Below are 10,972 nucleotides of genomic sequence, written 5' to 3'. Positions count from 1 at the left end.
CTAACGAAATCAATGGAGGCATCCTGGAGGTCAGGACCCCTGGGCACCTGCCCTTGGTGCCCAGTCTGTCACACCCTGATCAGTTTCACCTGTCCTCGTTATTGTCTCCACCCCCTCCAGGTGTCGCTTGTTTTCCCCAGTGTATTTATCCCTGTGTTTCCTGTCTCTCTGTGCCAGTTCGTCTTGTATGTTAGTCAAGTCAACCAGCGTGTTTTTCCCGTACTCCTTTTGCTATTATCTTTTTGCTAGTCCTCCCGGTTTTGACCCCTGCCTGACTCTGGACTTCTTTCCCGCCTGCCTGATCATCCTGCCTGGCCTGACCTTGATTCTGTCTGCCCTTCGGTACCTTTTGGATTGAACTGGTTTAGACCTGTTTTCCTGTCCACGACCATTCTCTTGCCCTCCTCTATTGGATTAATAAATATTGTAAGATTCCAAACATCTGCATCTGGGTCTCGCCTTGTGTCATGATACAGTCAGTCATTTGTCCATGATTACTACAGGTTTAAATAGCTGGTTAGACTAATTTACCAATCTAAAATATATATTATAATGTTTTGGAGTCAGGGGCTCCGGCTAAGTGACCACTGATGTTGCTTATGACCAGGGCCAGCCCTGGAGGAAACATCACATTAATGTAATGAAATAAATTTGACGCATTTGATAGGTCAGTGGTGACTTCTGTCTCTAAATCATTTACTCACAGGCTGGTAGGTATTTAGACCTTCCCCAGGGCCAATACACCTCATAAATCAATCTTAACCATGAAACTGAAACAAGTTATACTACAACCACAATTTGTGGCACACTTCTCACTCTGCTGGCATTTGTTCTCTTTGATTCTCCCCAAAGAAATCATGTTTTTCTTCAACGACTCCAGGCATTTCCCAATCCATGTTGCAGTTCCTTAACAAAAGTCTCTCAACAGCTGGCATAGTTTTTTGCTACCTTTTCAAGTTGTCCTATTAGAAAACTGTGACATCAACTTTTGTTATCAGACCCTCAATAAAAGATACCAGTATAGCAAAAACACAGATTTTTACATAATGATGCATTTTCATTAATGCTATTACAACAAATACATTTGAACATTTAGCAGACACTCTTATCCAGACCGACTTACAGTACAGGAGCAATTAGGGTTTAGTGCCTTTGCTCGAGAGCACATCATCAACAGATTCTTCACTTAGTCGATTTCAACCAGAGACCTTTCTGTTACTGGCCCAACTTTCTTAAACCACTAGGCTACCTGCCGCCCATATACATTATTTAGCTGTGCGTAGAGACCGTTTCAAAGTGCATCGGAGAACATTCAGTAGGCCTACTTGTGGTGATGAGCAAGATGTACTTTCTCATTGTGAGGATAGGGTACACAAAAAAAGTATGTATATTCTTTATTTTTATTTCAAAGAGGTTGATGGAAGCCCGAGGTCTGATTCAGACCAACTCTGACATCGGTGGGATTTAGTGGTTGAATCCAGCTGTTTTTATATCACGTTTTCCATCACTCCATCACACCTCAGCACAGCATAGCACAAATGCATCTTCTGCTGTGCTATCTACTACCATCAAGATACCCAGAGGAAGAAGGATCATTCAGTGGAAGATAAAAAATCTAAAAACCTGTGCAGGCAGTCATCGATTTTCCTGAATGTTGGTACAAATAGATGATCATTTGCAATGTGTGTCTTTTGTCTTTACTTTTGTAAAGCGGCAGGTCTACGGGGGGGGGGGGTGTATTGTGTGTAATAATACTTTGGATTAGTAAGATTTCCTGCTGTTCTGTAAGCGTCTGGTAAACATGCAAGTTTAGCAGATGTCTCCTCGTCACCTAAGTATGCTGCATATTCTGTTGTTTCTTGGTGATTGGCAGGCAGTCTAAGAAGGATGTTGTCCCCTGAGGTTGGAAACATAGAAGGAAGTTTTTAAGAGCTGCTCACTTGTTCACTCTACTGCACGTTCACGCCGGCTGTTCCGCTTGAAGTGACTCCGTAAATGCTCACTGCCAATGTCAGATAGGGTGCTGAGCGTGAAATGTCACTTATTAAAAATTAAAACATTAGTCTTGTGTGTACAGAGCTGGAAAAACATGCAAGTTGGCATGTTGACCTGCATATAGAAGGCCTACTGTAGATCCAGCTGGCATGTCCAGCTGGCATGTCAAAACTGTTTTTACTCATTGTCAAGCTTCTTTGATTAAGGACTTTCTGTCATGTAGACTTAATGATTATTTGATGAAGAATGTATTATTTCTGACAGCGTTTAGTAGTACTACATGCAACCATCCACTGGAGGGAGACATAAACCAGACAATACATACCAGGTGGTAACTTTTCAACAGTATCCATAAATCTTTACTTGGGTTTCCAAACATGTTATTAATCACACATTTGACTCTCTAGGTGCCATTTAATTTAGTGATGGTCCATTTGCCATGCATAAGGATATTGTCTACATTGGTAGTGGAGGGCGCCACGCTCCATTTAGCATTTGTTGAAGATCATGACTGGTGACACATTTAGCCAATTTCCCCTCAGTGAAGCATATGTAAATGTTGCCTTGGAGCGAGGCTTAGAAATGTGCTTAATCCACTAACTCTGGAAGATCTTTCATCAAAATGGTTTGTCATTGTGTCATTAATGAGGAGTTTTTCAACGACTGACTCATCCTTTCCTGGGGAGGGTATAATAATCATAATCTCTCACTGCTGCAAACTGTCCTTAAAAGACATGCTGTCCAACTGGATAATATAAATGATTGTTTGTAGCATTAATTTACAACAGTGTCCTGTTCCTTATAGCATCCAGCTGGCAATGTACAGTAAGGTTTGGAGGGTGGCTCTGAATAGGTTGTGGCTGAATGCATGTAGCTCTGCTCTGGGAAAATGGAGAGAAGATTGTTGTTCTGTACACAGCAAAATTATTTACCCCGTGCTATAGTAGAAAAAGGTCATGTTAGATTTGGATCTGAAACGTACCTCAATAGTCATATTATGTGTGGTTTTGATAATGCACGTAATACTTTCTGCATTACATTTCAGTGTTTTTACCATTTAATATTCTATTGTTGTTTATTTGTAAATAAATTAAACACTGTCCACACTATTACATTTTTTACCCCTCACCGCTACACCACGGCTGTAAAATGCAGATCGGAATGAGTCTTTCTGCAAAGGAGTGTAAGGGTGGTAGTGCAGTATATCACTCCTCTAATGGATGGCAGAGCTGGTGCAAATAACTCCCCCCACTGGGCATACACTGGTTGAATCAACGTTGTTTCAACTTAATTTGTCAATGTATTGTGACTTGGAATCACTGTGGAAAATACATTTGATTTGAAAAACAGAATCAAGCTGTACTGTTTTCATTTCATTAGCACCAGAATGGTAAACATTGAAATTAGGCTAAAACTTCAAACTTAAATATTGACCTAATCGAACTAACAGGGTATTACATCAATCTAATTTCAACATAATCATCATGTATATGTTGCAATTGCCGAGCTGCCCAGCTCTCAGTGCAGGTATAACCCACACTGAAAGTCTTCTGGAGGCTTGTTACTGCTACCTTTTCACTCCACAAGCTTATTGAATTAGTCCACCATCCCTTTTCGGTTGGCTGTTATGGTAATTGGAGTCAATGGAGCTTGGACGTTTAGGTATTTACTTGCTACAGTGACTCATCAGTGCTGGGTGGATGTATTTTTAAAGCTATGCACATGAATTGTTTTAAACAACAGTAGGGGAGAGTGGGGTAAAATGTTCCAAAAGGTTAGTTGACCCACCCCTTGTTTCTAGGAAACCATATACAAAACTAACCATGTGTCCAAATATTTAGGAAGAGGCCATCCTTTCATGGAGTCTGATAGTTCTAATAGTTTGCCTAATTTCAGTTTTTTTTTTACATCAGTTGGGGTATCTGGCGAGGGCAGATAGTCCAAAGCGTGTTTGAACTAAACACTGGTAAAAGCATAATGTCTTTATCTTTTCTACTTTTATTTGTACAAAATGTACACATTTACATATAAAAACATGAAGTCCTATAAATGCAATCAAGGAATATGTTTGAAGACTTGACCATGACCTCCGTCTAAATCAGAGTTTTGTAAGTGAGTTCATCATGACTTATTGGAAGGTTGGTATGGATTATGATCATGCTCACTTTCCCAGTGCCCACTAACATTAAAGTAGCTGTGGTGATGGTGCTCTATCAGCTGCTTGCGCTCCGTCCAATCATAGCAGCCAGAATCTCCAGACAGTGGGACAGACCTGCCCATTACACAGCGACTCAGACTTGCTTACATAAGACTTGCTGATGTGTTTAATAGTGTCAGTCAGGTGAGAATTGAGAAGATCAGAGCACACTTGTATCCCAACTGCAACTTGTCAATATTACAAAACCCATTCACAAGCATCTTGTGTCCCCCACGACCTGTTTTGTAACATGATTTCATATGAAACACTGCCAAACAGACGCACACTCTGGTAATAGATAGTGAGAAAGTTGACTTAATCATTGGATTGTGGCCTGGCTGCTCAATGTGCCTGTTAGCTACTACTTGCTAGTGTCAATTACAAACACAGAGTTGGAACTTAGCTAGCAAGTGATTTTGGGCACTGATAAACAACATGTAGCTTGTGTTTTATTTATTTATGATTTACGATACCTGTCGTCTTACGACAGATATCTCAAACCAGTCATCACTATTCAACAAAACAATAAAACAATAGAGTGAACTTCTTAGTTACATGATTGTATAACTAGCAAATGAGTTTTGAAGTTGAGGGTGCAGTATTTATGAAGTTTGGCACTGAGGACAAAAACTAGCATGGTTCAGTTGCCAACTAGTTTAGCCAGGGAAAACCAGCGAAAATTAGCTCGGGCCTAGTGCGCATGTGCGCCCAGTTGGGCACACATGCGCACTAGGCTAATTCAGGAGACATTGTCAGCCACCTGATGTTGAAGAGGCGCTGTTGTGCCTTCTTCACAACGGTGTCACCGTTGTGGGACCATTTCAGGTCCTCAGTGATGTGCACCCCAAGGAACTTGAAGCTTTTGACCCTCTCCACTGAGGCCCAGTCTGTGTGCTCCCTCTTCTGTCTCCTCTAGTGCACAATAAGCACTAGAAATTTACATTGAGTGAGAGTTGTTTTTCCTGGCACCTCTCCGCCAGGGCTCTAACCTCCTCCCTGTAGATTGTCTCGTTGCTGTTGGTAATAAGTTGCTGTTGGTAATCACACCTTGCCGTGTGGTGCCAGGACAACATCCTCTCCCTCAACATGTTCAAGACTAAGGAGATGATTGTGGGTCCACAGGAAAAGAAGGATGAGCATGCACCCATTTAAATTGACAGGGCTGTAGTGGAGCAAGTTGAGAGCTTCAAGTTCCTTGATGTCCACATCACCAACAAACTAACATGGTCCAAGCACACCAAGACAGCCGTGAAGAGTGCACGACCAAACCTATTCCCCTCAGGAGACTGAAAAGATTTGACATGGGTCCTCAGATCATCAAAAGGTTCTACAGCTGCACCATCGAGAGCATTGGTTGCATCATTGCCTGGTATGGCAACTGCTCAGCCTCCGACCGCAAGGCACAACATAGGGTAGTGCGTACGGCCCAGTACATCACTGGGGCCAAGCTTCCTACCATCCAGGACCTCTATACCAGGCGTTGTCAGAGAAAGGCCCTAAAAATTGTCAAAGACTCCAGCCACCCTAGTCACAGACTGTTTTCTCTGCTACCGCATAGCAAGTGGTACCGGAGCACCAAGTCTAGGTCCAAGAGACTTCTAAACAGCTTCTACCCCCAAGACATAAGACTACCGAACATACAGTATCATCAAATGGCTACGCAGACTACTTGCATTGTCCCCCTCCCCACCCCCTCTTCAACACTGCTGCTACTCTCTGTTATTATCTAAGCATACGTCACTTTAATAACTCTACCCACATGTACAGTGGAGCAAAAAGTATTTAGTCAGCAACCAATTGTGCAAGTTCTCCCACTTAAAAAGATGAGAGAGGCCTGTAATTTTCATCATAGGTACACTTCAACTATGACAGACAAAATGAGAAAAAATATCCAGAAAATCACATTGTAGTATTTTTAAAGAAATGTATTTGCAAATTATGGTGGAAAATAAGTATTTGGTCAATAACAAAAGTTTATCTCAATACTTTGTTATATACCCTTTTGTAACGTTCTGAGTGTAGTGAGAAGTCAGGTGCAGGAAGCAGAGAGTTCAGGGTAGTGCTACTTTAATGCACAAAACGGCGAACATAAGCCAACCCCACGAAAACACAGGGTATATAACAAAACAAACGCCCCAAACTAGGGGACTTAAACTGTCCAGCAAAACCCACGAAATGGGAAAACACGTAACCCACAGACGTGCACACAAGTTACACAAAACAGAAGGTCACATTAATTAATCCCGCACAAAGAACCAGGCGGGCCGGCTGACTAATAAAGCCTCGCTAATTATACCCAACTCAAAACAGGTGTACTCAATAAACACATAAGGATGGGGAGGAAAGAATCAGTGGCAGCTAGTAGGCCGGCGACGACGACCGCCGAGCGCCACCCGAACGGGAAGGGGAGCCACCTTCGGTCGGAGTCGTGACACCTTTGTTGGCAATGACAGAGGTCAAACATTTTCTGTAAGTCTTCACAAGGTTTTCACACACTGTTGCTGGTATTTTGGCCCATTCCTCCATGCAGATCTCCTCTAGAGCAGTGATGTTTTGGGGCTGTTGGTGGGCAATACGGACTTTCAACTCCCTCCAAAGATTTTCTATGGGGTTGAGATCTGGAGACTGGTTAGGCCACTCCAGGACCTTGAAATGCTTCTTACGAAGCCACTCCTTTGTTGCCCGGACGGTGTGTTTGGGATCATTGTCATGCTGAAAGACCCAGCCACGTTTCATCTTCAATGCCCTTGCTGATGGAAGGAGGTTTTCATTCAAAATCTCATGATACATGGCCCCATTCATTCTTTCCTTTACACGGATCAGTCGTCCTGGTCTCTTTGCAGAAAAACAGCCCCAAAGCATGATGTGTCCACCCCCATGCATCACAGTAGGTATGGTGTTCTTTGGATGCAACTCAGCATTCTTTGTCCTCCAAACACGACGAGTTGAGTTTTTACCAAAAAGTTATATTTTGGTTTCATCTGACCATATGACATTCTCCCAATCTTCTTCTGGATCATCCAAATGCTCTCTAGCAAACTTCAGACGGACCTGGACATGGCACTGCAGGATTTGAGTCCCTGGCGGCATAGTGTGTTACTGATGGTAGGCTTTGTTACTTTGGTCCCAGGTCTCTGCAGGTCATTCACTAGGTCCCCCCGTGTGGTTCTGGGATTTTTGCTCACCGTTCTCGTGATCATTTTGTCCCCACGGGGTGAGATCTTGCGTGGAGCCCCAGATCGAGGGAAATTATCAGTGGTCTTGTATGTCTTCCATTTCCTAATAATTGCTCCCACAGTTGATTTCTTCAAACCAAGCTGCTTACCTATTGCAGATTCAGTATTCCCAGCCTGGTGCAGGTCTACAATGTTGTTTCTGGTGTCCTTTGACAGCTCTTTGGTCTTGGCCATAGTGGAGTTTGGAGTGTGACTGTTTGTGGTTGTGGACAGGTGTCTTTTATACTGATAACAAGTTCAAACAGGTGCCATTAATACAGGTAAGGAGTGGAGGACAGAGGAGCCTCTTAAAGAAGAAGTTACAGGTCTGTGAGAGCCAGAAATCTTGCTTGTTTGTAGGTGACCAAATACTTATTTCCCACCATAATTTGCAAATAAATTCTCTCATTTTGTCTGTCATAGTTGAAGTGTACCTATGATGAAACTTACAGGCCTCTCTCATCTTTTTAAGTGGAAGAACTTGCACAATTGGTGGCTGACTAAATACTTTTTTGCCCCCCTGTATATATTACCTCAAATACATCAACTAACCGGTGCCCCTGCATATTGACGCTGTACCGGTACCCCCTGTACAGTTGAAGTCGGAAGTTTACATACACATTAGCCAAATACATTTAACTCAGTTTTCACAATTCCTGACGTTTAATCCTAGTAAATATTCTCTGTCTTAGGCCAGTTAGGATCACCACTTTATTTTAAGAAGAGAGTGATTTATTTCAGCTTTTATTTCTTTCATCACATTCCCAGTGGGTCAGAAGTTTACATACACTCAATTAGTATTTGGTAGCATTGCCTTTTAAGTGTTTAATGTTTTGGGTAGCCTTCCACAAGCTTCCCACAATAAGTTGGGTGAATTTTGGCCAAATCATCCTGACATAACTGGTGGAACTGAGTCAGGTTTGTAGGCCTCCTTGATCAAACACACTTTTTCAGTTCTGCCAACACATTCTCTATAGGATTGAGGTCAGAGCTTTGATGGCCACTCCAATACCTTGACTTTGTTGTCCTTACGTCATTTTGCCACAACTTTGGAAGTATGCTTGGGGTCATTGTCCATTTAGAAGACTCATTTGTGACCAAGCTTTAACTTCCTGATTGATGTCTTCAGATGTTGCTTCAATATATCCACATCATTTTCCTCTCTCATGATGCCATCTATTTTGTGAAGTGCACCAGTTCCTCCTGCAGCCAAGCACCCCCACAACATGATGCTGCCACCCCCTTGCTTCACGGTTGGGATGGTGTTCTTCGGCTTGCAAGCCTCCCCCTTTTTCCTCCAAACATAATGATGGTCATTATGGCCAAACAGTTCTATTTTTGTTTCATCAGACCAAAGGGCATTTCTCCAAAAAGTATGATCTTTGTCCCCATGTGCAGTTGCAAACCGGCTTTTTGATGGAGGTTTTGGAGCAGTGGCTTCTTCCTTGCTGAGCGGCTTTTCAGGTTATGCCAATATAGGACTCGTTTTACTGTGGATATAGATACTTTTATACGTGTTTCCTCCAGCATCTTCACAAGGTCCTTTGCTGTTGTTCTGGGATTGATTTGCACTTTTTGCACCAAAGTACGTTCATGTCTAGGAGAGAGAATCTCCTTCCTGAGTGGTATGACAGCTGTGTGGTCCCATGGTGTTTATACGTGCATACTATTGTTTATACAGATGAGTGTGGTACCTTAAGGTGTTTGGAAATTGCTCCCAAGGATGAACCAGACTTGTGGAGGTCTACCATTTTTTTTTTTTGGTCTTGGCTGATTTATTTTGATTTTCCCATGATGTCAAGCACTGAGGCACTGAGTTTGAAGGTAGGCCTTGAAATACGTCCACAGGTACACCTCCAATTGACTCAAATGATCTATATTAGACTATCAGAAGCTTCTAAAGCCATGATATCATTTTCTGTAATTTTCCAAGCTGTCAATTTAGCACAGTCAATTTAGTCTATTTACACTTCTGACCCACTGGAATTGTTATTCAGTGAATGATAAGTGAAATAATCTGTCTGTAAACAATTGTTGGAAAAATTACTTGTGTCATGCACAAAGTAGATGTCCTAACCGACTTGCCAAAACTATAGCTTGTTATTAACAAGACGTGTGGAGTGGTTGAAAAGCTAGTTTTAAAGACTCCAATCTAAGTGTATGTAAACTTCTGACTTAAACTGCATGTAGTATTCAGACCCTTTACTCAGTACTTTGTTGAAGCACCTTTGGCAGTGGTTCTTCTTGGGTATGACTATAAGCTTGGCACAGCTGTATTTGGGGAGTTTTTCCCATTCTTCTCTGCAGATCCTCTCAAGCTCTGTCAGGTTGGACGGGGAGCGTCGCTGCACAGCTATTTTCATGTCTCTCCAGAGATGTTTAATCGGGTTCAAGTCTGGGCTCTGGCTGGGCCACTCAAGGACATTCAGAGACTTGTCGCGAAGCCACTCATAAGTTGTCTTGGCTGTGTACTTAGGGTCGTTGCCCTTTTGGAAGGTGAACCTTTGCCTCGGTCTGAGGTCCTGAGTGCTCTGGAGCAGGTTTTCATCAAGGATCTCTCTCTCTACTTTGCTCCGTTCATCTTTGCCTCGATCCTGACTAGTCTCCCAGACCCTCCCGCTGAAAAACATCCCCACAGCACGAATGCTATGCCCTCATAGGATGACATTGCCCCCATCCACAGAGCATGGGTTGTCACTGAATGGTTTGATGAACATGAAAACAATGTAAATTATATGCAATGACCATCTCAGTCACCAGATCTCAACCAAACACTCGATTGAGTAATGAACTCAGCCCGGCTCTATTCGCTTTCTAACTGGGAAGGAAGGAGCTGGGAAGGTGCGTGAAGGGCGTGGTAAGAGGGTACTTACTATAGAATGTTGTAATATACTGTAGAATACTATAGTACGTACTACAGTATTATCAGCAAAAAAATTGTAGTAAATACTACAATAATGTCCGCAACAACACTACAGTCTGAAAAACCCCTACACTTTTGAAAACTTTATTAAAAACGACTTTATTTGATTAACATATGCCCTTCCCATTCCCCTCCCCATATTGAAATCTGTGCCACTCATAACTGAGAAACCTACATGCCAAGTATAGACCGTATATTGTGTTCCCTATAGGTTATAGAAAAGAGCAGAAGCACTGTTCTGTTCACCTGCCTGCCTGCAGAAGATGGAAAATGTGCTCTTTTAGTATTTATCCAGTAGGTTTCCTGAAGGAGAAAGCCTCCATTTCTATTTCGCACTATAGTAAATACTACAGTAATGTCTGCAAAAACACTACAGTTAATTCTACAGTATATTTCAATCAAGAAAAACATTACATGAATTACTATAGCTTATACTACATGTTTTAATTTACTACAGTATTCATACTATAGTTCACTGTAAATACTACAGTACACTACAGTAAATAGGACAGCAAATACTACAGTATTCACTGTAGTGTTTTTGCGGACTACAGTAAAGTACGCAAAAACACTACAGTGAACACTGTAGTATTTATATAATAGTATACTATAGTATTTTTTTATGTGGGCATGCTTAGGATC

General features: G+C 42.1%; 1 non-coding gene across 1 annotated transcript; it reads left to right on the top strand.

The window, feature by feature from the left end:
• Positions 1-10,598: 10,598 nt before the first annotated feature.
• LOC116374509 (U7 small nuclear RNA) lies at positions 10,599-10,651 on the top strand. Its single transcript, XR_004210477.1, has one exon. It is a non-coding gene; the product is annotated as a U7 small nuclear RNA (small nuclear RNA).
• The last annotated feature ends 321 nt before the right edge of the window (positions 10,652-10,972 follow it).

Source organism: Oncorhynchus kisutch, linkage group LG6 (genome assembly GCF_002021735.2).
Source record: "Oncorhynchus kisutch isolate 150728-3 linkage group LG6, Okis_V2, whole genome shotgun sequence".
In the NCBI taxonomy this organism is placed as follows: domain Eukaryota; kingdom Metazoa; phylum Chordata; class Actinopteri; order Salmoniformes; family Salmonidae; genus Oncorhynchus; species Oncorhynchus kisutch.
Note: the sequence above shows the minus strand (reverse complement) of the source record. Positions and strands in the feature narration are given on the sequence as shown.